This window comes from Polypterus senegalus, chromosome 12 (assembly GCF_016835505.1).
Source record: "Polypterus senegalus isolate Bchr_013 chromosome 12, ASM1683550v1, whole genome shotgun sequence".
Lineage (NCBI taxonomy): Eukaryota > Metazoa > Chordata > Cladistia > Polypteriformes > Polypteridae > Polypterus > Polypterus senegalus.
Genome location: NC_053165.1, coordinates 95,407,243 through 95,423,187, shown reverse-complemented (window position 1 = coordinate 95,423,187; position 15,945 = coordinate 95,407,243). Strand labels below are relative to the sequence as shown.

Genomic DNA, 15,945 nt, shown 5'->3' with positions numbered 1-15,945 from the left:
CTCACAAACAAAAAAATGAAAAACGTTTAACACCCTTGACATGATTATAGTCATTAGTGTGAGAGATACTGACCATAATGTCATGCCATGCAGAAAAAGTTTAAGAACAGAGTACACATTGATATCTGTACTGTGTGTTTAGGTGTTTACTACTAACAGTTTTGCTCTGGTTGTTGGCCTCTGTCTTTTTCTCATGGGTGGGGGTTTATTTGATTTTAGTTTAGTTAAATTTGACTTGATTGTATGGAATGTTATATGCTTTTAATAAATTCAATAAAAAAGTTTAAAAAGAAAAAAAAGGCAATGTAACTGGAGAATAACTATTCCTATGTGTGTGTAAAACACTTGAACAGTTTAATTTAAAATGGAAGAACTTAAAATGCATTACAACCAATGGTACAAAAAACATGGCAGGAAAGAAAACTGGCTTAATGGGGGAAATAAATAATCATGTCACATCAATGGTCATCCTGAAACCAGATATACACTGCATAATCCATCAGTCTGGAAAAGCTCGTTGTCACATTTACGGCAAATTTCATTCGCTCACGTGCAATAAATCACTGACAAGTTCTACATTTTTTGGATGAAACCAATACACAGTACAGTGATACCATATCATACCAAAGTGAAAAAAGCATTGCATTTTTTGTCTTGAAAAATTACACATATTAAATCTCATCTTTCTACTGTAAAACATGCAAAACTCTAAATGTACAAAGTCAGAAGTATAGAAAGTACAGTATAACGATACAAATAATGAATAAAAAAATAATGCTAATACCGTATACAGTATACTGTCAAAATGTGTCATGTGTGGTATATCTTGATGCATGGTGAAATATACAACCCACCGTCACAGTCAGGACAATAGTTGTGTAGATTCCTTGTGGATTTTCTTTCCAGACTGATCAGCTTTTGAACAGCACACTGCACATGTGAGATTGATATGAGTGTCAGTTACGGATTCATCAGAATTACTTTTTTCAATGTCCATTTCAATTCCACTGCTGGGCTGCTGAGAAATGTTTCATATGAGAGGCCATTATGAGGCTAGGACAAGATTCATCTGCACGGTTGCCCGGGTAAAACTCAGGCCTGTTGCTTACGCATCCCTCCCCACTAATTAGCACTGTTAGTGTGAGTAATCTTTGGGTCTTACACTTGCGTGAGACGCATCTATACAGTTGCCTGAGTGGCGCTTGGGACCAATGCTTTTACCACTATTTTTACAGCTCAAGTGATGCTCGGCTCTAACACTAAGGAGGTTAATAAACATATTAGGGATACGTGCTCACAGAAGATGGGAGTGTTCACAGCTATTTCTTTAGATGGTGATGGACTTCACAAAATAGAGTTGGGCAACTCATTGCTTAGAAAAGGTTCATTAGACACCGTACCGAAGATTTTGTGGAATTCCTTTTTAATGGTGGTTACTTATTTCTGTCTTGGGTAGATGGACAGTGATGCTTCTTCAAAGTTAGGCACACTTTTCTGATTGCCCTGAATAGTAGCAGCATCGTAAATGTGTAGAGATTACCAAATCATGAATGTTATAGAGAACATTGGTATCCTTGGAAACCGAATGCTCACCTGCTCCATGTGTTCTGAAGGGAATACCGACTACTGACTAGCACCAATATCATGATACATTCAGTGTCATTAAGGTCACTCATTTTGCCTGTTCCAGTGCCCATTTGAACACTGACACTAGGATGGATGGAGAGAGAGAGAGAGAGAATGTGAATTTCCCCTTGGGATTAATAAAGTATCTATTTCTTTCTAGAGTAATAGACATGTTCTTTATACCAGGAGGTACTAGTCTGTTTTTGGGCTACTTGGGCAAGCTCTTTAACCCTGCAGTATTCTAGGTAGCCATATACATCCTGAATGCTTCTGTTTTTGCCTTGGGGCTTAGTGGCTATGGAGCTCTTTTAAGCAACCGACTGGTTCAGTTTTCTTTGTGTGATAATTTAAAGGGTGCGTGAACTTGTACATCTTGCTATTCTGGAGTAATCACCATTATTATAATGAATCATGTCAATTACTTAGGCACAGTATGATTTAGCACCTTGTCAATTAAACAAAAATTGGAAATGTATTAATATTCATTTGTGTTTCTGCTTTGGTAGTTGATTGGTGTGCATTTTTCACATTGCACCTTGCCTCAACGCACTGTATGTATTTGTGTAGGGGGAGCTCTGTACAAGCAAATGCATTTTAAACATACTTTGGAAAGATTCATTTGTATTAAGTCAACTTGGCTGCTGCCAGCAGCTCACAACAGCCAGTCATTAGTAATATCATTAACAATAACAATTTGAAATTTTATTTCATTTTCCATTTTCATTTAATCAATGTGACACATACAGTGCAGTGGCTGTGGTTGCTTGCTGTGTGTATTAATCATTTTTTATTACAATATTATCATTTTCATGATTTAATTTGCTGTATTTAGGTGGCAGTACATAAAAGTAGCCTGTTGGTGGTTTTACATAAAAAAATTACGCAATATCCATTCTTTCCGAGTCTTTACAAAGGAAATTAGTAGTTGGAAGTTGGACAAAGTTTTCACTCAGAATGTGCCGTATAAAGAAATATTCAGTTAATTCCAAAACTGAAAGCCAGGAGTGGCTTAGGCAAATGTGCTTCCAACACATTTCAAATAAGATGTCTTTAGGGCAGCACTCCATGTCATCTTCTTTGGAATTAGCCAATGCCTCTGCAATACCTGATTCTTGAATGAGCATGCATCATGCATGGTGTCAGTATAACAAATTTGGTGCAGATAAAGAAAAAATGTACACATAGCCTGCTACATTACTTAAAAGAAAATTACAAGTACTAGTGCAAACTGTAAAATGTAAATAGTATGTCTTGGGAAAAAAAGTGTAATTTGTAATACTACTAATTTATCTTACTTTCTTAAAAAGAAAAAAAAAATTTGCACAATCTTAGCACCTTTTTCTTCTGATTCTGCCAAGTAATCCTATTTGAGTCTATAAAAATCCTTATTACCACCCTTGGTTACCTGATTTTGAGTCATAAACCTATGTGGCAGCCTAAACATTGTTTTACCACAAATTTAAGATCCCTACACTGCTTTCCTCCTACTTCTCATATCTTTCAAGTTCTTGCTTTGATTACTGCTACAATATTGTGTAGCTCTCTCTTTAATGTTCTTTTTTCATGCAAGTTCCAAGTGCATTGAGTAACTACTACAACCAAATTTAATGATTGCATTATAGTGTAGCTGGCTCAGATACACCAGTATTTTGATAGATTTTGTTTTCAAAAACGGACCTTCTGTTATTACCATTATTTCTAAATGGGACTCTGTCATTATTTTTCCTCGTTATAGTTACTCTGTGTTTCATGGGAAAAGGTATGAGTGGTCCTGGGGATCCTAGGCCGACCTGATCTGAAGCATGTGGATGACAAATTGGACAGGACTGCCAATACTGATGCTCTATGTAAGAAAGGTCAGAGCAGACTATACTTTCTGAGAAGGTTGACATCCTTCAACATTTGCAGTAAGATGCTGCAGATGTTCTACCAGACGGTTGTGGCGAGTGCCCTGTTCTACGCGGTGTTGTGCTGGGGTGGCAGCATAAAGATGAAAGACGCCTCACGCCTGGACAAACTTGTTAAGAAGGCAGGCTCTATTGTAGGATTAAAGTTGGACAGTTTAACATCTGTGGCAGAGCGACAGGCATTAAGCAAACTCCTGTCAATCATGAATAATCCACTGCATCCACTGAACAGTGTCATCTCCAGACAGAGGAGTAGCTTCAGTGACAGACTTTTGTCACTGTCCTGCTCCACTGACAGACTGAGGAGATCATTCCTCCCCCACACTATGCGACTCTTCAATTCCACCCGGGGGAGTAAATGCTAACATTAATTTTATTAATTTTTTTTCATTTTTATTACTATTTAATTTAATATTGTTTCTTTGTATCAGTATACTGCTGCTGGATTATGTGAATTTCCCCTTGGGATTAATAAAGTATCTGTCTGTCATAACAGATTATTTTTCATTTGCATATATTATTAAACCCAACAATCCTAAATTTGATTAAGTAGGTCTGAGAAAGTTATGTTATTTCATGTAGCCACCATGGTTGACGTAATGATTATAGCTCAAAGATGAACAAGTTTGAAAAGTGTTAAGTGGCCCATAAGCTTTACTGTCTTATGCATGCCACTGAGTAATATTCATTAACCAAGTGCCACTTTTAATATAAGAGAGATGCCATCATAGTTGTGTGTGATATGTTACGGGAAACCAAAGCTTAATGAGCAAACATTTTAACAATTAAATTTTGAGACAACTATTAAGCCTTTCTTTGAATCAAACACAAGGTGTAATAGAAACCCGAATCAACATCTCCTGCTAAAATAATGTGGGCTAAGACATGATCCTCGTATCTGTCAGATGAGAATTGGCTATCCATAGAGGAAAAGCAAATGGTGGTTTTTGGTATAATATTCTAAACATCACCGTGTGTTTTCCTTGCACTGGTATTTTAAGCAAAACCGATATGAAAATTGCACAGCAAATTATGGTATGCATTTGTTGGTAAAAATTGGTTTCTCAAAACACTGGCCAACAAACCATGCTAAACAAATGTATAGTGGGAAGTCGGTCACAATGATACAGTAAATAACAGATCACTGTAGTTTTGTGAACTTTGTCGTCATCTCCCATTCATTCTCTCAAATTTCATTTCATGATGAAATGAAACAATTTATCCTCCATGGGTGTTGCCAGTGTATTAGATAAGATGTCACAAGGATAAATGTGCCTGCAGAAACACGTGTCTTGAAAACTGTCAGATCAGAGTGCACTCAGTTTATTTCCATTATACTTGTTTTTTTTGTTTTAACTTTTGGGTATTTTTTTTTTTTTAATAGTTGTACAAAGATCTAGTTTTCTATTTCTCTTCTTAGCTAGTGTGAAGAATTACAAAACATTTTTAATCACAGAAATTTAGCAGTGTCATCAGCTACCAAAGAGAACAACACTATCTTTGATAGTACCTACACATAAAAAAAATCAAGAGCAGACCATGAGACTTTCTGTCCAGTTTGCACCTGCCTGACACCTGTGACTCACACAGTGGAGATAAATAATTCTGGTTCATGTCTTTATAACTTACAAGTAGTAGGAACTCGATGTTCCACTATCTATGGTAAAGTCATTCTTTTTTAACAGATTCACCCCACCTGAAAGAAATACACTCAGGCTATATGTAAATTAGTGTTGCAGAGAACCATTGTCTAAGTCAAACCTATACTGGTGTATGTGCTTTTTTTACTCCTCCAATCAATTGGGTTAGGAGAGATGTATTATTCACTCCCTAAGTATATTAAGGGAACTAGTGTCCCTAAAAACGACAGAAAAGGGAGAAAAAAAGTTTTCACAACACAAATCTATTAACATCTCAGCACAAAGTTTAGCAAAAATAATCCATAAGAACAGTAAATTACAACTTTAATATTATTTGCATAGAAGTTGACTACCTCAAACAATTCAGTTAAACTTTAACTGTATAGTAGAAGTGAACCATATTTGGTTGAAGTTACAGAGTCACTAACCAAAAATACAAAATCAAATAGTAATGTGTCACAAGCAACAATGAAACGATGCAGTAGACAACACAGATACTCAGCAGCACTTAGAATATAGAACACTATCACAGGACAATACAGATTAACCCAGCCACAGGGGATGCACAAACCAGTGTGTTTTTTCGTGCTGGTCCCAAAGCCCAGATAAATGGGGAGGGTTACATCAGGAAGGGTATCTGGTGTAAAATTTTGCCAAATCAATATGCAGACAACAATTTTTTGAAGATGATCCACTGTGGCAACCCCTAACGGGAACAGCCGAACGAAGAAGAAGATGATGATCACAGGACAATACACAGTGCTAAAATGTAATCAAAAACTATACAATATTTCCCATAAAAATACTTCATACTTAAGACACACAAATTAGGTATTTCTATTTATATCTTAGTAATTAACATTCCAGTAAAAGAAAGCTGTACAGCAATTAATAAAGAATAAATTTAAAAATGTTAGCAACATTAAGTTTAAAGAATATATATGGGATAGACATTGAATACTCTTGAAACAAAAAGTTAAATCATCATCAATGTATTCAAAGTATTTACATTCTTTCATCCAGTTTACTAATGACAGACGAAAGGTGTATACTTGTAGAAGAACTGTGGCCTAATTCTAAACAGGTGTACATTTAAAATTCTGGAAATATCTAAAATGTGCACATCTACTTGGAAGAATAGTGAATGAATGGTAAGTCTTTTTAATTTGCTTGGCTACTGAACCACCTTTACTGTTCTTGCCAAGGGAGAAATAGCACTTAAATTCACGCTGTCAGTAGTTGTTTAAGCATGCCTCACAATGTTTCTACTATGTTAATTATTATCTGCAAATGCTGAACTTATCATCTTCCCCCTATAATCTCCCTACTGTCCAAGCAGAATAACTGATGCTTAAATCGAGTGAAGAATAAAACTTTTTGCGTTTTGGTAAAATGTCACCTTGGGACAAATAAAGTTCGCTGGGTCATTCTACCTATGGCAATTAATGATAGATTCCTTATTTGTGTGCCAAGACATAAGCCTCACCATAGGCCAAACACTTAAAAGCCATAATTAAATGTGACTGATGCTTTTCAGATCGCCAAAATCAAAATGCTTCCTACCCAGTCTTTAATAAACCACCAGGTGATGAGGCTAAAAATTAGAATCAAGAGGGGGAAAAAAAAAAAAAACCACACACAGGCTCTTTACATTTAATAAACTAAAAGGTATTAAAAAAATCCAGCAGTTGCAAGAAAAAAAAAATTTTAAATGACAAAACACGATACTCTGAAGAATCATAAATAGGATTTAGGAAGCTCTGGAAGAAAATGCAAAACCTTCTCAGACACACATGGAAAGCTATTAAATAAATGGGATCATGAATTTAGGGTTCCACCTTAATCAGTTTTGACAGTCAAAAATACATCTCTTTAATAAGGTTGAGAAAATAATCTGCATGAAATTTAAACGGGAAAAGTATTTACATTTACTCATTTGGCTGATGACTGTATCCAAAGCAACTTACATTTATGATATTTACTTATAAATTCTTGCTGACCAATTTCAGGTTGTCATCTATTTATTGCGGAATCACAGGTATACAGACATGTGAAAAGATAAGAAAACCCATGAAACATTTTTCTTTTTTTACATGTGGACATAAAGATTTGATCTTCATGTAAATAGCATCTTACTATATAAAAGCGGTCGGGATTGTCCTTCCGTCCCGTGAGTGCTACGCAGGCGCAGAGTTTTACACGCCCCGTCCATTTTGCAATGCACAATGGGATTTGTAGTTTCGTTTTTCCAGGTAAAAGATGATTTTCTTCTCCAGACTGTGCGGTATCTTCTTCTTCTTTCTTACTATATAAAAGCAGTCGGGATTGTCCTTCCGTCCCATTGAGTGTAAAGTGTAGCGGTATTCCGCTTATCACAGACTTACTACTTGCAGCTTGCGGTACGAAGCAACATGATGTGAGCAGAGTTCTGGTGCTCCCATTGTTCCCTTGCTTTTGTGCGCAATGCGCTGGAAAAATAGACAAAATTATAACTCTGGAAATAATTAATGTTGGAGTACAAATGCCTCACCACGTAGTAAATATCAGGGAGGTTCAAAAGGGCGACCTCAATATAGAAAAAAAGTTTGAATTTCATCACAAAAACAACAAACTTACGAGTATTAAAGTAATACAGCTCAAATGCAATATAACCAAATTGATGAGTTTGTATAAAATATCAAATTGATCTACATATTGAATTGCCTTAAGTGGTCACCTTAAAAGGCGGGTCAGCCTAGTCTTTAAGTAAAGGTGTTGACCCAAAAAAAAAAATTTGATTTTGCAATAACTTACTCAACAAAAAATTAACATGTACACCATTTCAGCATAAGAAAAATAGGCATACACCCTTGGCTCTAATAGCTGATATTGCCCCATTTGGGAGAAGCAAAAAAAACTGAAGCAGACATATCCTGTAACTATCCAGCAATCTCTGACATTGATTAAGCAAAGGTTTTTTCCACACCTCGATACAGATTTCATTCATCTGTGTGACGTTTGAGCGGGGTCTTGTGTGTACAGCCCATTTCAAATTCCACCCCTCCCAACAGCATCTTGGTTCCAGAATCCTCAATTTCTTTTTCAGCTAATCCTTGGTGGGTTGATTTTTTGAGATACAGAGATTAATGGTGGTACACTACTATGTAATACTAACAAAAAAGGACTTTATATATGAATTAACTTTGAAATATCTGTAGGAAAAAAGGACTCTACTCTAAATGGTAGGTAGCTACCAGAATTTGACATGAAGGAGAATCAGCTAAAAAAAAAAAAATAGATTTGTAATTAGATTTGTTAAACATATGATATAATTGGTGGAAAAGAAAAGTAACATGGGTGCAGAAGTAAACTAAAATCTTCAAACTTATCCACTGATCAGAACCAATAGGCGTTTAAAGTATCATTTTACTAGGTCTTTTATGTTTGTTTTCTACTCCTGGGTGTATTTACCAACTTAACATAAGGAGTGAACCCTTAGTAGGATCACTTTTATTTGGTGGCAAACTATGCATAATAAACACAATGATCAAAATGAGACATGACTTTAAAATAACACTAGTATAGGATACAGAACTTGATTGGGCTGCAAGATATGGAATGAGCTAACTGTAATTAGAAAACATCCCCTCAGTTATATTACTTTATTTACTTTATCAAAAAACTTGGCTCCTCTAAATATTTTTTGGACAACATGGAAAAAGCTATCTGATGTTCAGCTACAGATATGACAACAAATAACTATCCTACTTAACAACCTCAAAACATTCTCCTGCCAGCAGATGGGGACAAAGAGCTTGAATGTACACAAAGCAGGTTTAAGAGACTGAATATCAGTAAAAAGCAAACAGCAAGAAAAATTAAAAATGAAGAGCCTATAATGAAATGTTTATCATATAACCTAACAGTAGATCAATTGACATGATTTCCATTGTAATATACTGTAGTGGTTAGACTGGGGATTTTGTCAGATCAGATACTTTCTTTCCTTAAGTGTCTATAAGACAGAGCCTTAGAGAGGATGGTGAAACTTAAAAGGTGACTACTGAACTTTGTTGCAAGGTATACCAAGTAAGGACGTCATGATTAAAGCTGTGAATTGATAGTAATTTGTCAATTCAATTCTAAATTTGATCCTGACAGTTTGCAATTTGATTCAACCTAACACCTGTATCTTTTCCAAAAATAATGTATTTTCCAAATAAGTCAACAAGTTGGCCTCCATTAACTAATAGCATCTAGTAATTCTGATAACGGCAGAGGTTTATCCAGTTCCTCCACACTAGGAGTATCTATTTGTGGTATCTGTAATGCATCCAGAAATGCATTAGATTGTGTGTTGTCTTCTTTAAACTCAGTAGAATATAAGGATTTATAGTAGTCTCTAAATGTGTGCACTATATTTTTGTGGTCGATGATTTTGTCTCCGTTCGTGTTGGCGATTACCTTTGCGGACTTCTTGCTTGTGAATTTGTTGAGCTAAAAGCTTATTAGCTTTCTCTCCATGTTCATACTAATGATGTCTGGATTTACAAATTAGTTGTTTAGTTTCTTTAGTTTTCAAGAGGTTTAGTTCTGAAGCTTGGGAGCCTGGCATGTTGTTCATCTATTCTAGTAATTTTGCTTTTTAGCTCTGCTACTTTCTTGGTAGAGTTTCCCAGAGTATTTCTGCAGAAATCTCCGAGGATGTATTTGTCTCTAGGAAGAAACTGATTTGTTTGGATATAAACTTTGTACAATTCTATTCTGCTAATAGAAGCGGGTTGAGACGCCATCTGCGAAATGATTGTGTGGGGTATAGTGACTTTAGCACCAAGATCAGAGGTGCATGGTCAGAAATAACAATAGCATCGTATCTGCAAGATTTAATCGTTGGCAAAAAATTGTTATCTATAAAGAAATAATCAATTCTTGAGTAGCAATGATGTAACGGTGAGTAGAAAGAAAATGTTCTTGAGTTTGGGTTTAAAAACCTCCAGGGGTCTGATAAGTTGTGATCAGTTAAAACTTTCTAATTATCTTTGCAGTGTTAGATGTCATCCCCCCTGTGATAGAAGTCCTATCTAAGAGAGGATTTAAAACAATTAAAGTCCCCAGCCATTATAATTTAATGAGTGTTCACATTGGGAATGGACGTAAATAAATTTTGTATAAATTCCTTATTGACATTAGGTGCATAAACATTTATCAAAATCATTTTACAGTTAGATAAGTTGCCCATGACCATCACATATGTCCCTTCACGATCCAATACTACATCTGATGCTACAAATAAGACTGTTCTATGTATAAGAATTCCCACACCTCTAGTTTTCTTTGTAAAGCTAGAATGAAACATTTGGCCAGTCCAGTCCTTTTGCAGCCGGAACTGATCCTTGCTTAGTAAGTGAGTCTCTTGTAAAAATGGTCCTTACTTTTAAAATAGGCAAATAGATGGTGGTCCTTGATTTTAAAAAAAGGAGGATGAGAAAGTGTAACTATTCTTTTTTCCCCCTCAAAGAAACCAATGACAGAGCACTGAAATCTTGAACTAAAACCCTGTGGTCACTAGTGTAAGGTGCTGCAAGTGCATTTAGTTTCAGTATTATTCCAATCAATACATCTAGTCTCCTTTACTGTTCTTGATTTTGGAGAACATCCAGTTTGTGGACCTAAGTATGCAGGTCTCCTGTTTAAAGAAGACAATGTGCTCTTAGCCCCATAATATCATCATCTCTGCCATGTAGGGACTCAATTTAAAAATGAGTATGACACAGCTGGAAAAGGAAGTAGAACCTCTAAATCTTCAGTTGTAGCATTCTCCTTGAAAAAGAGTGACAAGCTCTACAAATTTTGGAGGAATTAAAAGCAGCATCATCTGCTAAAAATAATGGGATGAGCCATCAGCTGCAACAATCTGTAGGATATGTTACAGTTTTTCTCAAATTCTAAAACACAAAAACCAATCCTCTAAACCAAATGACCAGTTGTCTAAACACATTTACTAAATCTAGCCATCATTTTCCAATATCATAAACACATTTCACACGAAGACACAATTCACAAAACACAATCCTCCGTTCTCATAAATCTAAACATATTTTTCCTTGCTAAAACACAAGTTGCAAAAGAACTCTGCTTATATTCTCAAATGAAAGCTATTGTGATGCAAAATGCTTGCCACAGTCAACAATATTTGAACACAATGAACACACCTGGCGTCATTCATTACACACAACGACTCAAAATTGAAGACACTTGTTGCTAATGCTGTGACCACATGTATAAAAGCAAATTCAGAGTGCACAGTCTGCTGAAGATTTCAAACAAACACAATAGATGAAGGCAGAGTCAGGGGAAGAAGAATTTGAGTCAGAGGAGGGAGAAGAGCTGGCCATGGAAGAGGAGGAGCAGGCCAACGAGGAAGAGAAGTTCAAATCAGAGGAGGAAGAGGAGCAGGCCAACAAGGAAGAGGAGTTCAAATCAGAGGAGGAAGAGGAGCAGGCCAACAAGGAAGAGGAGGAGGCCAACAAGGGAGAGGAGAAGGTCCAGGAGGGAGAGCAAGACAACCTCGCACCATCATTACGGACGAGATGCGAGCAACAGTCATTGACCATGTCATTGTCCATGGCATGGCAATGGCTGAAGCAGGACTAAGAGTCCGTCCAAACCTGAGTAGGTTCACCGTGGCCACCATTATCAGGGCATTCAGACAACACAACAGGTATTGTACTCTATTGCTTTCTTTGTCACAATACAGTTTTACAAGCCTGTGAAAGTAGTCTATTGGTTTCAAATCAGTTGTTATTGTAAAATATGTCAACTGACAACACAGGTTTCTTTCTTTAGAGTTGAAAGAATGCCACATAGAGGTGGGAGGGTTGCCATATTTACAGAGGCACAAGAAACCCTCATTGTGGATATGGTTTGTGAGAACAACCTCATCAGACTCTGGGAGATCAGAGACAAAGTCATTGCCGATAATGTCAACTTTGAGAGCATTGATGATGTCAGCTTGGCCACAATAGACCGAGTTCTCCGGCGCCAAAAGATGCGGATGAAACAGGTCTATAGGGTTCCCTTTGAGCGCAACTCTGCGCAACTTCCTGGATGAGGCTGGCTTCAACCTGCAGAAACGAAGGCAAAGAGACCATGACATCATTGGCCAAAGAGCCATCACTGAGGTTCCTGGCCAACGGGGGGGTAATATTACTCTTTGTGCGGCCATGGGTTCGGAGGGGCTTGTCCACCGGCATGCTGTCCTTGGGTCTTACAACACCCAACGTCTCCTCACCTTCCTAGTGGAGCTAAAAGACATCCTCCTGGACTGCCAACACCACCATCCTGGGCCCGCACATCACATTTATGTGATCATTTGGGACAATGTCAGCTTCCACAGAACAAACCAAATCAGAGAGTGGTTCACCACCAACAGTAACCACTTTTTAAACGTCTGTCTGCCACCCTACTCCCCTTTCCTGAACCCTATAGAGGAGTTCTTCTCATCGTGGAGATGGAAGGTTTATGACAGACAACCATACACTAGAGAGAACCTCCTTAGGGCAATGGAGCTGGCCTGTGTTGACATCCCAGTGGAGGTCTTCCAAGGATGGATTCGTCATTCCAGGGTGTTTTTCCTGTGGTGCCTGGCAAGAGACAATATAGCCTGCGATGTGGCCCAATGCAGCTCAGCGACATGATGCCGCACAGTGATTGTGGTGAGTGTGTGGTGTGAATAAAGTAAATAAAAAAACTTCACACCCTGATCATGTTTTCAAGAGTACTGTTGTGTGCAATAGATTCTGTTTTTGCATTGAGTTGTGTTACAGTAGTGTACATGCAGAATTTTCTATAGATTTATACTCTTCATATGAAACTCACAAATCTAAATGCCTAATCCTCTGCAGAGATCTAAGAAGATCCGTTACTGTAAAGTTTCTAAAAATATGCATTGGCAGTTATGAAACAAAGAACCTTCTCACAAATTGAGCACTGTGTTTTCAATTGTTTTGCTGTAGTGTGTAATGATGTGTATAGTGTTTACATTTTTGAAAGCTTCGAGCTGCTCTTTTGGTGTGAAAGTTTGAGTTTTGAAGTGAGAAGGTGTGGTTGTGTTTATGTAGCTTTAGAAAAGGGTGTTGTGTTTAGACATTGGGGAACATGGAGGAAACGTTTGTGAAATGTGTTTTAGCATTTGAGAAAAACTGTATTATAAACTATTATAAGTGGAACATCCAGACCAGACAGAATTTCAGTGCGTTTTATAAACCTGTTGCAATCAATTACCTGATGACCTCAGTGACATCTTTTGTATTTCGTCAAGAAAATCTGTAGTCCCTGTCTGTTTTAAAAGGGATAATTATCCCTGTGTCTAAGAAAACAAAAGTGGACTGTCAGAATTGGTGGTATGCACTCAAATTAAGTGTTTTAAGAGACTAGTGCTGGTACACATTACAAAGAAAAGTCATGATCACCTAAATCTTGCATACCATCACAAAAGGTCCACAAAGGAAGCCATATCCATTGTATGTTATACTATTTAGGCACATCTGGATAATAATCATTATGCCAGAGTACAGCTTAACGTTTAACACCGTTTCAACAGCAAAGCTCACCATTAAACTAATCAGTTAAGGACTTTGTACAACTTTCTCCTGCTAGATTCTGGACTTGTAACCAATAGATTTTAGTATGTGCAGACTGGCAGCATCACATCCTCAATGTTGATTCTCAGCCTGGGTACTCCACATGGTAGTGTGGTAAAGGGGCTCTGTACTCCTTGTTCAGTTCTGTCCGTGTGGCCAGGCACAACTCCAACTCTATTGTAAGATTATTATGATGAACCCAACATCGCAGGGGTGATCACCAACAATGATGTTATAGCTTAGAGAGCGTGGGTTTAGATTCTGATCAATGATGGCAGACCAACAATCACAACCTGAACATACGGATGCTCCCATCTGGTTTTTTAAAGCCAATGCCAATTTCATGTTACTTGATTGGCTGATTCAGATATTGATTCAGATTTTTTCCCTATTCATCCTTCTAAAAAACTTTCTACACCTGAATAACCAGAAAACCATAAGTTATGTTCCATATTAGAGTGTATTTGTAGAATTAAACTAAATACCACAAGTATTAACTGTTCATTTTTTATTAACAAACTGAAATTCTGTAGGCTAAATGTTTAGTGCATATAAAATTGTAAAATAAATACAATTTACCTAAATTGACCTAAAACTACATACTGTGACTAATACAAAAAGCACAAAAGATATCTATCCATAATACATATGACATAAAAGAAAATGAAATGCTTCTCACAATTACAAGGTGTTGTATTGTTTAGTTTTTTGTTTTTGTAATGTATCTATCTGAAACCAGGCTTAATTAAAAACAGTTTTCAAAATTTCTCTAACAAAAAAATAATATTCTCACACAGTCCATTACAAAAGGTGCAACTACAAAATAAGGATTACCATTTTAATTATGTAGTACTTGTTTCTTACCAAAACTTATGCTGTATGACATACACCACCAAAAATTAACAACAGTACAAATCTTTAATAAAAAATAAAAAAAAGCATACTGTTTACTAAGCAGCAACTTCAAATTTGTTATTTTTTCTTTCTCCAATTAAAAACGTAAGCTGCTACAATTTAAACAAGCACAATGTCCAAACTCAAGTGGTTTCCATTTTAATGTAAAGGACAAAATAAAAGTATTGAATTCCAGCTTTTCCAGCGGTCTAGTTGCACATGACGATTGTTTGATTATTTGTTCAGTTTATTACTCTAATTTCTTTAAAGTAAAGGCTAATATATCACCTCTCATTCACTGATAAAATAACCTTCCACTTGCTTCTCTTTGTTTGCGATGCAGGAAGTTTACTGCAAACAAAAAAAAACAAACAAATCCCTTCCCTTAACTGCCATAATAGTTTGGTGATGGGACATTTTAATGATCACCGAATGAGTCTTTTTCTTTTGATTGGTACATCCATATCTGAATGTTAATAAAAACAAGAAGCCGATTACAGACTTCAGGAAGGCAGAGTACACTTCCATCTCCTCAACATATTTCATCTGTTTCCAACAAGGCACATTAGTGCCTCTACTTCACTAGATGTATGAGGCAAGCTTGTATTTCTTCATCTGTTTGCAAACTTTTACAGGTGCAAAGTGGAGTCCATCCTCTCTGGCTGCATCACACTGTGGTACAGGGGGTGGTGAAGGAGGCACCGAATGCAACCAGTTGCTTTCTGTTTAAGACACATACTTGCTGCCCTTTACAAAGGTAAAGAGTATAATTAAAGGCCTTAATCATCTTGCATAGTTGCTTCTGTAACTGCATCATTCTGACAAACAGTACACAGCCACTGGCAAACACAAACAGAATAAGGAGAGCTTCTTCTATCCATAGATCATAAGGTTACCAAACATCCAAGATTAATTAGAAATACTGTAATGTTTCACTCTGTACTGTATATATAACACCAAGCCCTATTTTTACAACTTGCATTCAATATCTCAAAAGAGCCGGATTTAAAGTTCATAGTGTTTTGTTGGCATCTCCACCACAATAAATCAAATGCACTTCTTCATAATCTTTCATCTAACACTATTAAATTAATCTTTGTTTTTCTGGTGGTGCCAATATTAATAAGTATTGCAAGCAGAATGAAACGTTCCCTACTAAAATTAAAACTTACCTTTGTCCTTACAAATACATCCAGTATTCAGTACCCCTCTCATTTATTAATGACCTTAAACACTATTTAAATAGCAGAAACCATT

At 36.6% G+C, this 15,945-nt stretch overlaps 1 protein-coding gene across 6 annotated transcripts in view; it reads right to left on the bottom strand.

The window, feature by feature from the left end:
- The window catches only part of LOC120541395 (A-kinase anchor protein 13-like), a 300,746-nt gene that overhangs the window by 117,728 nt on the left and 167,073 nt on the right, over positions 1-15,945 (bottom strand). The gene's annotated exons all lie outside the window — the stretch shown is intronic.